At 61.0% G+C, this 17064-nt stretch overlaps 1 protein-coding gene across 1 annotated transcript in view; it reads right to left on the bottom strand.

Annotated features, from left to right (window-relative positions):
* Window positions 1-17064, bottom strand: part of LOC117645318 (inositol-trisphosphate 3-kinase homolog) — a 29218-nt gene that overhangs the window by 4323 nt on the left and 7831 nt on the right. The gene's annotated exons all lie outside the window — the stretch shown is intronic.

Below are 17064 nucleotides of genomic sequence, written 5' to 3'. Positions count from 1 at the left end.
GGACTATGGGCTCTCCAGCCCGTTTCCCGCCTCACCAATCCATCAAGACCGCGACCCCCAAACTCTGGAACTTGGTCCGGCTGCGCCTGCAGGCTGTCTGCGTCGCACCTCGACGCAACGCCCCGCGAGTGCGAGAGAGACAGAGCAGGCGCACGTCGCGTCCACGTGCCGGCCCTGGCGGCGGGCGGTGCGTCCCTGGTCCACTCCGCGGGCGTGCCGCGGCGTGCCGGCGCCTTGATCCAGAGAGCCCGGCCTCGGCGGCCAAGGCCTCCAAGGACTGTTCTGGGCGCGCCGCGGCGTGCCGGCGCCTTGATCCAGAGAGCCCGGCCTCGGCGGCCAAGGCCTCCAAGGACTGTTCTGGGCGCGCGCCGCCTTGCCGCCTTGCGCCGCCGCGTCCTTGCCCGCGACCGTGGCATCCATCCGCCGCCATCCGCCGGCGAGCCGATTCCAAGGGCGCCGGAAGTGGGGTGCGGGGGGGGCGACTTGCCCCCCCCAAAATCTGGTGGGGGGGGCATCGCCCCCCCCATTTTCAGACACAAAAGTGCCATTTTGAGCTCGCAATAGAGAGAAAAATATAGCAAAGTCGCAAATTCTTTGATTTTTGGCTTCTAGCTCGCTTCGCTCGCAAGTTTCTTTCATTTTCCTCTGTAATTTTACCGTTTAGCTCGCTTCGCTCGCCAATAAAGCGTGAAATTATGCTCTCAAATAGGCAAAAGTTGTGTTAAAGTCTAGAATTGTGTGAATTTTCGCTTCAAGCTCGCTTCGCTCGCTGGATTTTTAACATTATTTAAGAAGTCTCAACCATATTGGGTGTTGCCCCTTAACAGTAAGCAACCCATCAATTTTTCATAAAATTTCGCCCCCCCCACCAGAAAGTACTTCCGGCGGCCCTGGCCGATTCGTTCCCAGAAGCGGGCTTCCGTAATCACAGTGCCACGGCGTCCACGGCGCAGCGCGCGTAGCGCAGGCGGAGAGGGGAGCACTCCCAAGTCCCGGTCGGCGTCGACGCCCCGACCAATTTGGCCTTTTGGCCGCCGCCGCGCCGCCTCACGCCGCGCGACTCATCGCTTTTAATTTCGGGGGAAAAGGCGAGGCGAAACCACCGCCTTTCCCGAACGCAGTGGCGAGTTCGTCGACGACAAAAAAAAATCTGGGATGAGATGGGATTCGAACCCGCGCCTTTGAATTCCATTGAGTCACGTAACTCGTCGTTGTCGGAATCATCCGAATGCAGAATGTGGGTGTGTAGGGCGCGGGCTTTTAATCTCCGGACGCTATCTACCTACTACACTCGGCGGGCAGAGGAGCCGAGAGGACCGGCGCGACGCGGTAAACAAAAACCAAAACAACAACAAAATAATAAAATAAAAACATCGAGGCGCAGTGTAAAGAATCGGTTGACGTCAACCACGGCGGCGGCTCGACACACCGCCCGCCAGGCTGGCCACCCTGCATGCCGCGAGGTTCAACAAACCTGAATGGCCGCTCATAGCCTACAGTGCACAGGCAGCACGCAGTGCAGTGCCGCAGTGCTGCCACCACCCCCAGCCTTATCGAACGCATTGTGGAAAGATTTACGGGCCGAGTGGAACTCAGACAAGTAATTTCTCAGTCCGGCCATCCGTCCATCCGCCGTCCGTCTGCGCAAATAACATTACGCACGGCGGGCAGAGCTCGGGGCAGAGCGGCGGCAGCGCGGCCGGGGTCGTCAACTCGATTCATGAGCAGCTGCATGGCCTGGAGCGTCATCATCATCAAGAGGGGAGCGCCCACTCTCTCTCTCTCTCTCGCTCTCTCTCGGAGCAAAAGGTGCACAAGAACGTGCAGCCACCACAAAGAGCAGGATGCACACGTGCGTGGAACGCACACACACACACACACTTGCACGTGCAAGCCTCCCTCTGGGCCCACACGTGCGGAACAGAGTCGCGATGCACACGTGCCAAAAAACTAGCCCCCCTCCCACACGTGCAATCCACGGGGAATCCCACGTGCAGCGTGCGTGTGCATGCACAGCGTAAACTCCCACCCCCGAAAAAGGCTTTCCTCGAACCGGCGCCGAGCCCCGAGTCCTTGACCCACCAAAAAGCACAACAACAAACACCGCGCGGGCGGGCCCCACAAGGGGCTTCTCTACGCAGCACTGCACGGGGCCCACTGTGCGGGGCGGCCCGTGAGTGCGAGAGGGACAGAGCGACGAGAGCACTGCTCAGTCCGCAACGCGACGCGACGCCCAAACGTGGACACCTATTAATACCCTCCCACTAAGCAGGGCACCGGGGCGAACGCGTCTATGGGCGCGCACACACACACCTGCACACACAGGGCGCTTCCGCACTGTTTCGAGGCGATTGTGAGCGGTTCGGCGTGCGTGCCGCGTGCGTGCCGCGTGCGTAATGTATGCACGCCAGGCGTGCCGTCGACGGCGACCTGGCGTTCGCGTGGGGGTCGGTGGGGGTAGCGAGCGAGAAATTGGCGAAAGGCCAGCCGGCGCTAGCTCCTGGCTCTTCCTCCTCCACAAGGCCACCGAGGCCACCAGCACGACGGCGCCTGGACGGGTCATGACACGGCTCCGTCAGCGCAATCACTGCACTCTTCTCGCGGCGACATCTCTGCACCGCGCAGTGGGCCAGAAGACCGGCGGAGGCGGCCAAAACTCTAGACGCGTTTTGAGCTACAGAGTCGCTAAATGGGACTCGGACCTTACGTAAAACCCCACCAATGGATTCCTCGTTCGGAGAGCAATCCATTGGTGGGGGTCACACATTCGGTTAGAGTCCCATTTAGCGACTCTGGAGCTCAAAACGCGTCTAGAGTTTTGGCCGCCTCCTCCAGTCTTCTGGCTAGTCCACTGTGCACCGGTGGCGCTCCCCTTCAGCGGACTACGGCTGCACCGGAAAAGCGCGCCACCGTTCGAGAGATCGACAGCTTCGAGAGCTACGAGAGCCCAGGAGGAGATTAGATTCGGATTTAAGAGGTGCTCAGATTATCGCGAGATTCGCTACGCGCGTCATAGAGAACCACGCGGGCCCTCCTGTGGAGAGGGCGTCATGCAGGCGAGAATCATGTTACGTACAACACTGTCAAAATTAAAAGTAAAATTAAATGTAAAATTAAACAAGAACCCGCTAGAAAACGGCCTTGATGAGACGAGTAAAATACGCCGTCCAAGAAAAAAATACATATTTTTTAGAAAAAAATCCTGACATTTTAGTGGAGGAAATCGACTTAAGTTGTTGTTAGGCAAGAGGGACCCAAGAGCAAGAATAAAAGCAATCTGCAGCATTAAGATAGCAAAAACAGCCCTCTGCGTTTAAAAGAGTCTAGTCCAGGAGCGATGACACATTATTGGCACACGACACTGCAAGGGGTTGTGTGCGACACGGGGTATCGCCTCCGTAATCCTGCTCTGGAAAACCACCCACGCTGCATCGAGGCGCTTCGACTGCGACTGCGAATAGTCAATAATCCCCATTGCGAATAATTGAGTGTGTCGTTATTGGCAGTTCGCTGACTCATTGCCGCGGTCCAATGAAGGCCGCCGCACCGCACGTCGGCTTCACGTGTGGCGGCGCCATCGGCCGCCGTCGGCCGCCATCGGCGTGCTCGTCGCGACGCCGTCATCGCCATCCTGGCCATCCTGGGCGTGCCGTCCTCGCCATCCTCGGAGCGCCGCGATGGGGGTCGACGCCCGCCCCTTCCGTTCGCAGTGTACGCATCCTGGGCGACCGCGGCACTCCGGGGACGGACTCACCGAGTTCAAGTCCTCTCTCGCTCGGCCGCCTGGCCGCCAGGCCGCTGGAACCGGCTCTCCGACAGAGCACCAGGCGCCGATAGGCGCGCTTCAAACACATAAGCGGACCGGAGCGCCAAAAATACGCGAAGAAAAAACAAGAAAAAACGCGACTTTTCTGAACTTGAGAAAAGAAAAGGAGGAGAGATTCCCCGTCGCCGAAAAGCCGCAGCTCGCTCCAGACACATTTTTCAAAAAACTTCGCTTGCAAATATTAGCCAGCTGTATCCACGGGCAACGGCGCGCGGGTCGGACCTGGGTCGGACATCGGGCGGCAGACCCGAGAAAAAAGGTGAGAATTGGCGGACCCAACACGAGGGTACGCTCCGCCGCGCTCCGCAGCCTAGGGCCGCCCACAAAGTTAAATATCGTCGTTTTTCTAGTTACCGCTAATTGTCTGTAATCATCTCTACCTACATCTCATCAGATTCTTCGCGAAAGACGACAAAACAGGGCGGGAGGCGGCCCGGGGCCCGGCGTGTTCACGTACAGCATGTGCACGCCGGGCGTGTTGGGCGACGCGACAGGGACGCCGCAGCGCGCCGCAGCGAACGTGTCGCTATGCCAACACACTGGTCAACACAAGGCGGAGATACGGCAGCCCCGCCAGGTCCGCCAGCGCCCGGAAGCGCGGGAGGCAGCGCGCCACAGCGCAGCACAGCGCCGGATAGCCGCCGTTTTCGACGAACGCCGAATGCCTCCCAGACGGGCGGAGGGACGAACAGACAGGCGGACGGACGGACAGACAGACAGACAGGCAGAAAAGGCGGCAAACGAAGAGAAGACACACGAGCGGCACGACTTATAACCAGCACGGCCGCCTTAATGTCATCGCAGAAACGGCCAGGTCACCTTCTTTTACTCCGAGGGCTGTGAGGCACATGGCTCGCCGAAAACGCCTTTCACCCCAGCACGCACGCACGCACACACACACACACACGCACACACACACACACACACCACATCCTTGGCGTGACAAAGGGGATCGTGATAATGCCAAGTGCAGCAAGTACTCGGCGTGGCGTATGAGGCGAGAGAGTGTGTGAGTGTGTTCCCGTCTCCTAATTTCGCTTCCAGAAGGCTCCGCTGGCTCCCGCTGGCTCCGGCGGCGCGGCTGGATACGCGGATTGACGTAAGTCGCGGCGACGCGGCGTGTCCAGCGCGGGCCCGCCATGGCACGGCCATAGGCACGGCCCGCACGGACACAGTGCCATGAGCCGCGTGCGTCACGCCCAGCCTTGCCCAGCCTGGCCCAGCCGGCCCGGCCCCATGGCGGGACAGGCCAGGGCACGGCCAGGGCACGGCCAGGGCAACGCCATGGACCGCGCCCGCCATGGGGTTTGCGCCGACAAGGACGGCCAGGCGGCTTGGCCTCGGCCTGGGCCGCCATGGGGCCGATGGGGCCGGAGACACCCAATGAGTCGCCATGGTAGTCGCCAAAGGGCTGTCATGGGCCGCCACGGAAGTCACCAACGCTGAAGACATCCCCAGGGCCACTGGGCAACGCCACGGCGCTGCGAATGAGCGCCGGCCGTAATCGGGCACCTTGGTGCCTTGCTGACGCCGGGGGCGGACGGGGCGGCCGAGGGTCACCGGGACCAGGCCGCCGTGCCGCAATGGCGCGATCACCGCCGATAGCGCGGCGGGCCGGCGAGGCGGAAGCCTTCGGCCGCTTCGGCCACTTCATGTCGTCCTCCGGCGTGTCCGCGCTCCACGGCCAGTCCCCGACGACGCAGTCGACGCACCCAGTGCAGCGGCGGCGGCGCCCCCTGGCCGCCCCTGGCCGCCCCTGGCGCGGCCGGCCGGCCCCACCGGGGCAAGCGGGAAGCCTGTTGCGTCGCGGTGGTTCGATCCCCTCCACTAGATAACGCCACGCCCGGCCACGCCCGGCCACGCCCGGCCACGCCGCCAAGGGTCACTTTGGTGTCTCACTACTAATCCCCGCGTGCAATCGCTGAGTGCAAGGGGAAAAATAAAAAAACGGCTTGACTAAGCGAGCTGTTATTTTTCGGCGAGCGAAAGAGCCAATTTGGTTGGAGGCTGGTGGTGAGGTTTACGAGGCACGTTTCATAAACGTTTGGAACATGCAAAAGGATAAAGGGTGACCTCTCTCAGACACCGCGACGCCGCGACACTGTACAAGGCGTCTCTCCTCCAGAGTCGGCTATCACCCAGATCATCCTTTTATGCAAATTAATTGTTTACCGAAATAGCCGGGTTCGGCGGTTTGACGCACGCGCCGAGCGGGTCAGCGGGTTTGATGCGCGGCGACCGAAAGCGGCAACCGGCTTTGCTAGCTTTGCTAGCTTTGCTAGAAAACGCGGCCGAAGGCAGAGGCACGCGCGCGCGTCAGCGGGAGTGTCGCCCGTCAAAATAGAGGCACCGATTGGCCGTCGATAAAAGCAAAAGTGTCGAACGTTAAGACTTTTTCAGTGTCTTGGCGCTCGCGCGGTATAATCGGACCATAATGCAGAGCAAGGTTTTAACATCGCCTGATCAAGGCACGTGCCCCTGTGCCGCCGGCCCCGCCGGGCCCCGCCGGGCCCCGCCGCGCGTCACAGAAGTTTTCATTGTTTTCAGCGCTTCTCTTGCGGATTTCTGAGGCAGCCGGCGCCTTGGGCCCTCGGACACGCGCTGCTCTGAGCCGCGCGTGTCATGGGGCCTGGGCGCCCAGACGCCGGGGCAAACGCCGGGGCAAACGCCGGGCGATGCGACGCCCAGACAGACAGCCAGACGAGACGTAAGTCTCGTACGGACATGCAAAGCCCGGCGACATTCGGCGCCATCGCCCGCCATTCTTAGGTAAATCGCTGCCGAAGCGGCGCCCGAAAAGGGAAAGTCTGCGAAAGGGGGGAGGAGGAGAGGGAGAGGGTGCAGGAGCACACGTGGAGACCGGCCGCCGGGCCGCCCAGCCGCCTGCGGACCCGGGGGTAGGCAACCCCCCTGCTGCGGCGTTCGACGGGCGGGCATCCTGGCGCCCGGCCGCCTGCGGACCCGGGGGTAGGCAACCCCCCTGCTGCGGCGTTCGACGGGCGGGCATCCTGGCGCCCTGCCGCCTGCGGACTCGGGGGTAGGCAACCCCCCTGCTGCGGCGTTCGACGGGCGGGCATCCTGGCGCCCTGCCGCCTGCGGACTCGGGGGTAGGCAACCCCCCTGCTGCGGCGTTCGACGGGCGGGCATCCTGGCGCCCTGCCGCCTGCGGACTCGGGGGTAGGCAACCCCCCTGCTGCGGCGTTCGACGGGCGGGCATCCTGGCGCCCTGCCGCCTGCGGACTCGGGGGTAGGCAACCCCCCTGCTGCGGCGTTCGACGGGCGGGCATCCTGGCGCCCTGCCGCCTGCGGACTCGGGGGTAGGCAACCCCCCTGCTGCGGCGTTCGACGGACGGGCATCCTGGCCGCTTGCCGCTGGAGGGGATGCGACGCCGCCGTGACGCAGGTACCGATTTCCAGTCCACTCGCGCTTGCACAACTCACACACGCGTACGTGTGTCTGTGTGTCCTCAAAAAACATTTGAAAATAATGCAGCTGTTTACTGTCGGACGACAGCATCTTATCGGTTACATCAGCGGGCGCTCATAGGCCGCGGCGCGCGGCGGGACGATGCGAAGATTCAAACGTCGCGTTGCGCGGCCGTTCGTTAGCCGGCCGACTATTCCGAACCACCCAACAAACAACAACAACAACAACAACAACAAAGAGCAAATGAGGAGCAGTGCGCGCACCGCGTCGGGAACACTGACTCAGTATGCACCGGGGCAAATCGGCTGACGTCTTTCTGACGCTCAGCAAACCATGGCGACACCGCGTGACGTCCGCTCCACGCAAGCTGAGCAAAGTGTGGCCCGACCACTTCGAGTGGATCAGCGCGATGCGGAGCGACTATATGTCACGACCATGTCTCGACGCGTTCTGAGACCCAGAGCCGCTAAGCAGGACTCGAACCAAACTTGTGACCCCAGCAATGGGTTAATTCCTCGTTCGGGGAGCAATCCATCGGTGGGGTCACACGTTCGGTTCGAGTCCCATTTAGCGACTCTGGAGCTCAAAACGCGTTCGGGATTTTGACCGCCTCCACCGGTCTTCTGGCCCACTGTGCAGCTTGTCCACCGAGGCCTCCTTCTCGGAGGCGTTGCAGGCGTTGCAGGCGTTGCAGGGAGGGGCTGGGCCCAGGGTCCGCGCCGCCAGCAGCACGACCCTCGCCTCTTTCTGTGCCAACGCTCGGTCCCTCTCTCTTCTGGCAGGTCGGCGCTGAGCCCGGCCGAGCCGCCACTGACGTCAATGCAGGCTGGCCGGGCTGGCCGGCGTATCGGCCAGTATCACAGCCGCCCGCTGCGCCCGGCCCGCCCGGCCCGCCCGCTGGACTCGACGCGGCCGACTGCGGGGGCGGCGGGGCGGCGGCGGCGAAGGGGTGACTATCGGCAAACGGTGGTCCGTCCGTTACCCTCCATTAACACGTTTGGCAGCCATCCCACGCGATGTCGCGCACGACGCGGACCAGATCCAGACCAGCGCGATCCCGGCCCAGATCCAGTTTGGCTTCTACGCGGCCCCTCGAACCAAAAGAGCCTCGTAGATCAAGCCAGCCTCTTAGAAGGTCGATTTTGAGTTCTGCGAGGCCCTTTTGGGGTTCTGCGGGGCTCTTTTGGTTTAGACCGCCCCGGCAGTTCACCCGCCACATTACTGTCGCGGGCGTCGTCGCCTACTTGCGCGCCCCCCGCCCCGCCGTCCGCACCGCCTTCGCCGAGAGGCAGACATCTCGAAGACACATCGAGAGTGCCGGGCCGGCCGGGCCGCGCACGCACTGTCGCCGCCACGCCGCCACGCGCATCAAGACCCTCATCTTCATTAGGGCCAGACGCCGGCGGGCTGCTTCCCGACGGAACCTTTCGTCGCGCCGTCTCTCTCGCACGCCCCACGAGTGCGACGGAGACAGCGCGACCGAATCGCCTCTATTTACCCGAGAAAGCCGCGCCGCCCACACTACAAGATCAAATGTGTGCTTAGTACACAGCTATGGGAGCTTACTTGCAAGCACACATCTATAGGTGTATGCTTGGCAAGCACACAGCTACAGGTGTATGCTTGGCAAGTACACATCTATAGGTGTATGCTTGGCCAAGCACACTTTAATCCCACCCATTTAAAGGCACACTCCTACAGCTGTGTGCTTGGCCAAGCATACATCCATAGATGTGTGCTTGTCCAAGCATACACCTATAGATGTGTACTTGCCAAGCATACACCTATAGATGTGTGCTTGCAAGTACGCTCCCACAGCTGTGTACTAAGCACACATTTGATCCTGTAGTGCAGCGGGCCGGGCGAGGGCTCCACGACGCCGCGCGCCGCCTCGGACTTGAGACAAGTTTTTGTTCCAGAATGCCTCGGCCCTCGGCCGCAGGGACGGGCACGTCAAAAAGTCATTCCAGACAAGTTCTTGTTCCAGAATGCGCCTCTCACGTCAAACAGTAATTACCAGCGGATGTACTGTTAGCAAGACTTCGTACTAACTCCATCCGGTCGTAACTGCAGCAGACCTCCTCGATCCGTTCCCACTCCTGCAGGCTGATTCCGCACTCGACGCTCTGTCTCTCTCGCACCTCGACGGTCGGCCCACGATGACAACGAGTCGGCTGGATGGGCACCGATGGAGTAACAACCTCGTCAGAACCGTCCCCAGGTGCCGGCGAGTGCGCGCGGACTTACGCGGAATTCTCGCCGATTTCGATGTCGGAACAATCTCGATCGAGATCTCGATCGTCGCTTTGCGGACTGGCGGGGCCTGGCGGGCCCCCGCTTCCGTCCTCCCGGTGCAGTGTACCTCACATGACTCACGGTGTAGTGAACAGGTGGTCGCCAGGGTCGGCCAGACCGTGAGAGTCAAACAAGAGTCAAATCGGGAAGGGTCAAGCGTACCCCGCGACCCGCAAGGCGACCCACCGCTATGGGTCGTGACGTCATCCAGCTAGGCAGACCTCCGCCGAAAAGGCCACCGACACGTCCTCCGGGGCGGCCGCGCAGGCCGCGCACCTAGCGCGCAAAAAGGACGGAACACTAACAAGTTTCCGCCACGCTCCTCGTCGGAGAGAGCGAGAGGCCGGGCGGGCCGGGCCGGGTGCGAGATGTTTGCGATTTGGCGCCAAAATCTCCCATCTTTCCGCCACAGCCCCATCCATCCATCGCGGTGGCGGGTAATCTGGAGCGACCGGTTGCTCGACGCCTCGGCGCGCAGAGCGAAGAACGCCAAGCGCAGCGCATGCGAGGCGGCCGCGGCCGAGGCCTGTGGGACCCCGGGGGCCAACGACCCCGCCAAACCTTCGTGAACTGCAATGCGGCGCGAACCCGCCCCCCCGCCAACCGCAATGTGCGTTTCAAGCGCCCGGGTGATTCACGAAGCGCGTCACCAAATTCGGATTTCAAATGGCGACCTGGCGCGCGCGCGCGTCCGCTTTTCTGTGACTGTACAGTCGGCGACATGAGGGCGGGCGAACATGGAGGTGGGCGACTTACACCTGACGCTCCAGTTGGCCGCCCCGGCGGTCGCGTGTGGCGGTGTGGCCATGACCGCGGCACGGCGGCAGGGCGGCGCGGCGAAATGCGGAATTTCGATACAGGCCGCCAGATGGCGCTGCGATTCCAATCTGAATCTGGATTCACTAATGGCAGCGGCTTCCGTCCGCCCGGGCGGCACGGCGACGTGCGGCGACACGGCAGCGTGGCTCGCCGGCTATCGGGTTATCGACACCGGATCGCTCGGCATGGCCAGGCCAGAGCCGTACAGGCATGGCTCGGCAGCATCCCGCGACGCCGGCACTGCCAACCTGGCGGCAACTACACCTTCAGTCAGCGCCGACGCGGGACAGAAGGCCGGCGGAGGCGGTCAAAATCCCACACGCGTTTTGAGCTCCAGAGTCGCTAAATGGGACTCGAACCGAACGTGTGACCCCACCAATGGATTGCTCTCCGAACGGGGAATCCAACGATAAGGGCACACGCTCCGTTCGAGTTCCACTTGGGGACTCTGGAGCGCAAAACGCGTCTGGAGTTTTGGCCGCCTCACCGGTCCTCTGCGCGACACGGCGCGTAATACCAACGTGACGCACTCATTTCCGAAAACCCCTTTCCTATTCAGGTCGTGCTAGCGCGTGCAGCTCGTGCCGTTTCCGAGAAACTGCCGCACCGCGTCGCCGCACCGCGTCGGCCCGTGGGCCCGGCGGGGCCGCGTTCTTTAAGTCAACACACTCTGGGTCACGACACGGCTATGCCATGGCTCTGCGGGACGAGGGAGCGATTACAACGATTAGCAGTGGCGAGAACCAAAAAGTGGGAGAGCGACAAAGACGCGATTAGAAAGGGTTCCCACACGTGCGGGTAATTGCCCTGCTTCATTACCGCATCATTGCCGGCATTGCCCACCGAGTGTTGAGCCAGGCAAGTACACGGGGCACGCCAGGTCAAAAAAAAAAAAAAAAAAAAAAGATCGTGTTAGGCCCGAAAGGAAACGTGACTCGCGGTTCACCTATTCCTTGACGCATAAAGATTTTCCTCGAAGAAAATGCCGTTTTCTCAGGCCGTCTCAGGCACAAAGTAGGGTTGCTTTATTTTATTTTTTGTTTTCTTTAAGGGCGAGATCGCGGACCGGGGTCCAAGCAACGGCTAAAGGAACTTAGACCGTTGTATTGACCGGAGTCCTCTCATGCGAATACTCCTTGCATTTTCGTTCAGGCAGTTCAGGCAGTGTAGCACTTTCCCGAAGATGGCACCACAGTCGAGTACTTCCAAAAAATTAAAAGGTCCTTGTTGGGGGTGGAGAGTCCTATCCTCACTGTGCATCATCTTCGTGTCAATGCCGCCTGATTTGGCAGTGTAGTTGCCGGTGCGGGCGAGGCGAGCACCGGCACCCTCGTCAAAGTGCACAAAGACAGCTTGACAGGGTCACTCAGCATGGGCACAGCGTCGGGTGAACTTCTGAGATTTCAAATTTATCAAATCAAACTTGTTTTGGCCGTCTTCCTCGTCTCATCGCGGTGCCAGGGTATATAAATTTATCCCATAGTGCAAAATGAACGGGTAGTGTCCGCGCCTAATCCTGTTGTTGCCCTTCTGGGGCTGCCCCAGTGGCCGAGCGCGCTGCCGGTCTCGGCTGCGTCCCCAGCGGGGGAGGGGAGGGGGCAGACGGAGCGGAGACAATAGATCGGAATGCAGCGAGGTGTCCATCATAAACGTGTCGCACCGACTCGGCCGTCCTGCACGCAGTTCTCATTCTTTCCGCCGCGCCACCCTCCGATGCCTCAGGATTCGCCGCCAAATTCAAAACGTGTGAAAAGGACGAAAAAATGAGTAAACGCAGACGCCTACGCAAAAACTATGATAGGTAAAGCGAATCCGAAAACGGATCCGTGTAGGGGAAGGGTGTCCGGAGGCAATTGATCAGTCCGAAAGTAATCCGACAATTATTAGTGTCATTAGGGTAGCGTCAAAGAAAGAGCGAAAGTAGTCGGTTTTGAACACCTCACCAACGTACAAATATTGATCGCGCGGCTCCCGGCCTGATCAATGGCCTCCGGACACCTTTCCCCTACACGAATATGTTTTTGGTTCCAGATCAGTCGCATAGTTGAGCCGTAGGCGTTTTTTTCCGCGGCGCTGTTTTCACACTTACAACGTTCAATATTTCGGTTCAAATTTTTTGAAAAGAAATCCTTTGAATGGGGTGCTTGTATTCGTCCTTAATGCAGGGTACAAATTTTGAACGAATCGGTGACCCAAATTTAGCGATCTAGCACCTTAGAAGAAAATTCAAGTGCGGCTTCTTATGCGGCTCCAAAATTTTCTATAGAGATTTTTTTTTAATTTACAGAATAAAAATAGAGGGAGAGTACTTCTTTTAGGGCAGTCTGGATCGTCCCACCGTTTTTTTTTACAACATTCGGGTAGCAAAAAAAATGAACGCGGTTTGGCCACGCGCTGGCGAGCTCGTTTCGAAGATCTAGAGCGTCCTAGAGAGCTTCCGTACGACACAGCCAGGTGCGGGCTGGCGGACGGACAGACGGACGGGCCAGCAGGTAGACAGACAGGCAGTGGCTCTGTTGACGTCAATGCGCTTCGGAGAGTGGCGCGCTGGCGCGCTCAGTGGCCTAACCCGTGTGGTGTGCGTGAGGGCTGTCTGTCTGTCTGTCTGTCTGTCTGTCCGTCCGTCCGCCGCTCCATCAGGGCCGCAAAGGCGCGCTAAGTACTCCGCCGTGACCAGGTCCTTGGCCCGCGATCAAAATGACCCATTTCCCTCTAATCACGCACTCGGTGCACACATTGCTAATCAGATGGCGGTGCCTACGACGCTCTCAAGGTCCCCGGCAACAGTGTCTCTGAGGAGTCGAGCTGGCAGGTGCCTGGGGGCTGGGCTTTGCCTGGGCTTTGCCTGGGCTTGGCCTGGGCTTTGCCTGGGCTTTGCCTGGGCTTGGCCTGGGGGCCGCAAACCCTCGCCGACTCAAGTAGTAGCTTGTCTTTAAGTCCCAAGGCGCCACCAAAAAAGCAAGGTCGAAAGCACTTCAACTCGCCAAGAGCATTCCTATTGGCCAAGAGCATTTTCCGCACAGTCGACTTTCACGAGGGCCTCCCCTGTCTTTCTCTTCCTCTCATGGGGCGTCCCCGATGACGTCCCGCACAGGTGCAAGAGAGACACCAGACACCCGTTGCGGTGGCGTTGCGACCACCGTGGACGCGAACCAACAACGAATAAAACAAAAACAATCAAAACGGGGGATGCGATGACCGGGTGCATCGGCTCGCAATCGGCCCATCCCATTAACCGGCCCAGCAGCCAACGGCAGCCAATCCAAGGTCCATTTCCGACCATCCTGGGAACCAAACGCGGCTCCGGCTTGGACTCCGGTGGTATCGCCACGGTATCGGCACGCCACGGCCGCAGACCAGCGCCAACCAAAACAAGATAGAGCCGTGCGAGTGGGTGTCTAGGACCACCTGCACCGCACGCAGTGCCACGCAGTGCCACGCACCCCGCGTCGCTGACAGCAGGGCGCCGCACAGTGGGCCAGACGACCGGTGAAGGCGGCCAAAACTCTAGACGCGTTTTGGGCTCCAGAGTCGCCAAATGGGCCTCAAACTGAACGTGTGACCCCACCAATGGATTGCTCTCCGAACGAGGAATCCATTGGTGGGGTCACACGTTCGGTTTGCGTCCTGTTTAGTGACTCTGGAGCTCAAAACGCGTCTAGAATTTCGGCCGCCTCCACCGGTCTTCTGGCCCACTGCGCGCCGCCAGCGCGTCCTCCTTCGAGTCCTTTCCGTGCTTCGCCGGGACTCCGACAAAGCAACACATGGTAATCCTTCCTTCCGACGCGCGGCCGGGGCGGCGGGGCGTTACAGTTGTAGTGTGAAACGGGGGCTCGGCGCTCGGTTGGCACCTCGTTGGGGGAAACTCGCGGCACCGGCCACAAATGACGTCAATGGAACCGCGCCCCGCCCCGCCCCGCCCCGCCCCGCCCCGGGCACTGCTGCTGCCGCTGCTGGCGCCCGGAGCGAGGCGGTGCCGCGCGGTGCCGCGGTGCGCAGCAGATGAGTGGGAACAGGTTGCTCGCTGTCTTGCTGCCGCAGCAGGTGGCGGAACGTCCGGCGGAACGCCCGGCAGAACGCCCGGCGGAACGCCCGGCGGAACGCCCGGCGGAACGCCCGGCGGAACGCCCGGCGGAACGCCCGGCGGAACGCCCGGCGGAACGCCCGGCGGAACGCCCGGCGGAACGCCCGGCGGAACGCTCGGCGGAACGCCCGGCGGAACGCCCAGCGGAACGCCCGGCGGAACGCCCAGCGGGACGCGCTGGAAGGCAGACAAGAAAAGAAGAGACAGCTACCCATCTGTCTGCCCGTGTCCGCCCGTCCACCCCGGGCAGAACGCGTTCCACCTACAGTGACTCAGAACGAGGGTCCCAACCAGAGACGCGCACACCCTGCCACCACAACAGCCCGGCACCGCACTGCAAAACCAACAACACCGTTCCATTCCAATCCATTCCTTCCAGTGGACGTCGCGAGAAGCAGCCCAATCCAGTCGGCTGGACGACTTGCATAATCGTGGCATCATGGCAGTGGCGTGACGTCAGGCCCGCCTTTCTGCAAGTGTGCAGTCCGAGCGGCCAAGCCGCGCCAAGCCGGGCCATCAAGCGGCCATTGTTTGCATTCGCGCAAACGGCTTAATGAGGACTCTCGTTTGGCTCGGGCCCCTCTGCAGTCGTGTGGCAGCAGCAGAGTCGTTGGAGCGAGCGAGATGATCCGGAACGGACCTCCCAATGGAAGGCTTCGAGGTGGACCCTTCCGGAGCGAACGGAAAAAGTTCTCCCCCTTTTCTTTTGGCGAAGATTCTGAGTGAGACCCATTCAAGCATCTCGCATCTTACAAAAGCGACAAAAACCCAAAACAAACAAACAAAAAAAAAACACAAAAACCTCACAAAAATAGCGCAAAAACAAAGAAAAACACCCCAAAAATCACGAAGAAAAAAGAACTTTGAGTGATCAATTTGACCCGATGGAAGACAATGAAGGGCGTCTGGCTGGCTGGCGCGGCTGGCCGGGCTGCAGCTTTGCATATCGAGAGGCGCTGGACCCGCCTTGAGGCCGGGCATCGCCAAGGCATCGCCAAGGCATCGCCAAGGCATCGCCGAGGCATCGCCAAGGCATCGCCAAGGCATCGCCAAGGCATCGCCAAGGCATCGCCGAGGCATCGCCAAGGCATCGCCAAGGCATCGCCAAGGCATCGCCAAGGCATCGCCAAGGCATCGCCGAGGCATCGCCAAGGCATCGCCAAGGCATCGCCAAGGCATCGCCGAGGCATCGCCGAGGCATCGCCAAGGCATCGCCAAGGCATCGCCAAGGCATCGCCAAGGCATCGCCAAGGCATCGCCGAGGCATCGACCTCGCGGACGGGCCCGCGGACGTGCATTGGAACGCCATACTTTACAGTGATACAGGGCCCATGTGGTACACTGTCGCGTCGAGAGACGAAAATGAAATCGAGTTTGAACATTGTGTGGCCGTGCGGGCTCGGCGTGGGCTCGCGAGCGGCCAGTGTAGTGGCGAGCCTCACAGTGCCTCACAGTGCCTTACAGCCGGCCGCACCGAGCCGCTGCAAGCCGCACGCAGTCTTTGACTTGGAGATGAGCGGCTTCGGAAGGGCGGTGCAGGCGGTGCAGGCACTGCAGGGCGGCTTGCGTCACCACGGCCTTTCCACGCCGGCACGCACTGCACAGTGCACTGCCAAGCAGCACCTCGCCGAAACTATCCGCAACAAATGGCACGGTTTTTGTTTTGTTTTTCAATTTGGCTTTGGCCTTTGCCTTTTGGCCGCAGTGACGCGGCGGGCGGCAAACGGTGCGCTAAGTCGGGCAAGGACGCCCTATTCCCAGAACGGCGCGCACACACCGCGTCACTCGGTTTCCGGTCAACCCGCCAGCGCGTGCAAAGGGCGTTGCTCTCTCTCTCTCTCTCTCTCTCTCTCTCATCTAGCTTGGTACAGCGTCAGCGTGCATGCAGCGCGTCGAACCCGGCTCGGCAAATGCAGTGGTTTGTACAAGTCCGCGACAAAAACACACGTGTCGTAGTGCTTGTGTCCCCGACACGGTGTACTTACGCGAGCGCGCCGAGTGTGTGTGTGTGTGTGTGTGTGTGTGTGATGTATTCAAACGGCGTCGTGTATTATTCGGTTCGGTTCGGTTTGCACATGCCATAAGTCCTTCAAGTGTTTGCGCTCGGCTGCGTCGCCTCGCTCCGTCTCACTCTGTCTCGCTCATCCTGCCGGCAGGGCGCGCGCGTAAGCACGTCACGCGCACGGTCTCGCAGCGGTCTCGCTCCCACCGCCGCATTCATTTGCGCAGACCGACAGTGTGGTGGCGCCACGCGCCGGTACCAATAGTTGCGCGTCATTATTGAACCTCCTTTTCCCCGAACGTATTTGAGCGACGCCATGTTTTCGCCTTTTTCGGCACGTCTGTCTGCCCGGGCGACGTGACAGCCGGCAGAGGTTGCTGCCGTTCGCTCGGCAATCTGGCGTGGCGGGGCGTGGCGTGGCGGGGCGTGGCGGGGCGTTCCTGGAGACCTAAATGCCCGTAGACAACAGGGCCACCGGCACGTGCTGGAGTCGGCTGGGCGTCTGGTCTGGGCGTTCCGTGGCCCGTGGCGTTCCAGAGCCCGAGGCGTTCCACAGCCCGAGGGGCGTTCCACAGCCAAGGGGCGTTCCACAGCCCGAGGCGTTCCACAGC

Source organism: Thrips palmi, unplaced genomic scaffold (genome assembly GCF_012932325.1).
Source record: "Thrips palmi isolate BJ-2018 unplaced genomic scaffold, TpBJ-2018v1 HiC_scaffold_18, whole genome shotgun sequence".
Lineage (NCBI taxonomy): Eukaryota > Metazoa > Arthropoda > Insecta > Thysanoptera > Thripidae > Thrips > Thrips palmi.
Note: the sequence above shows the minus strand (reverse complement) of the source record. Positions and strands in the feature narration are given on the sequence as shown.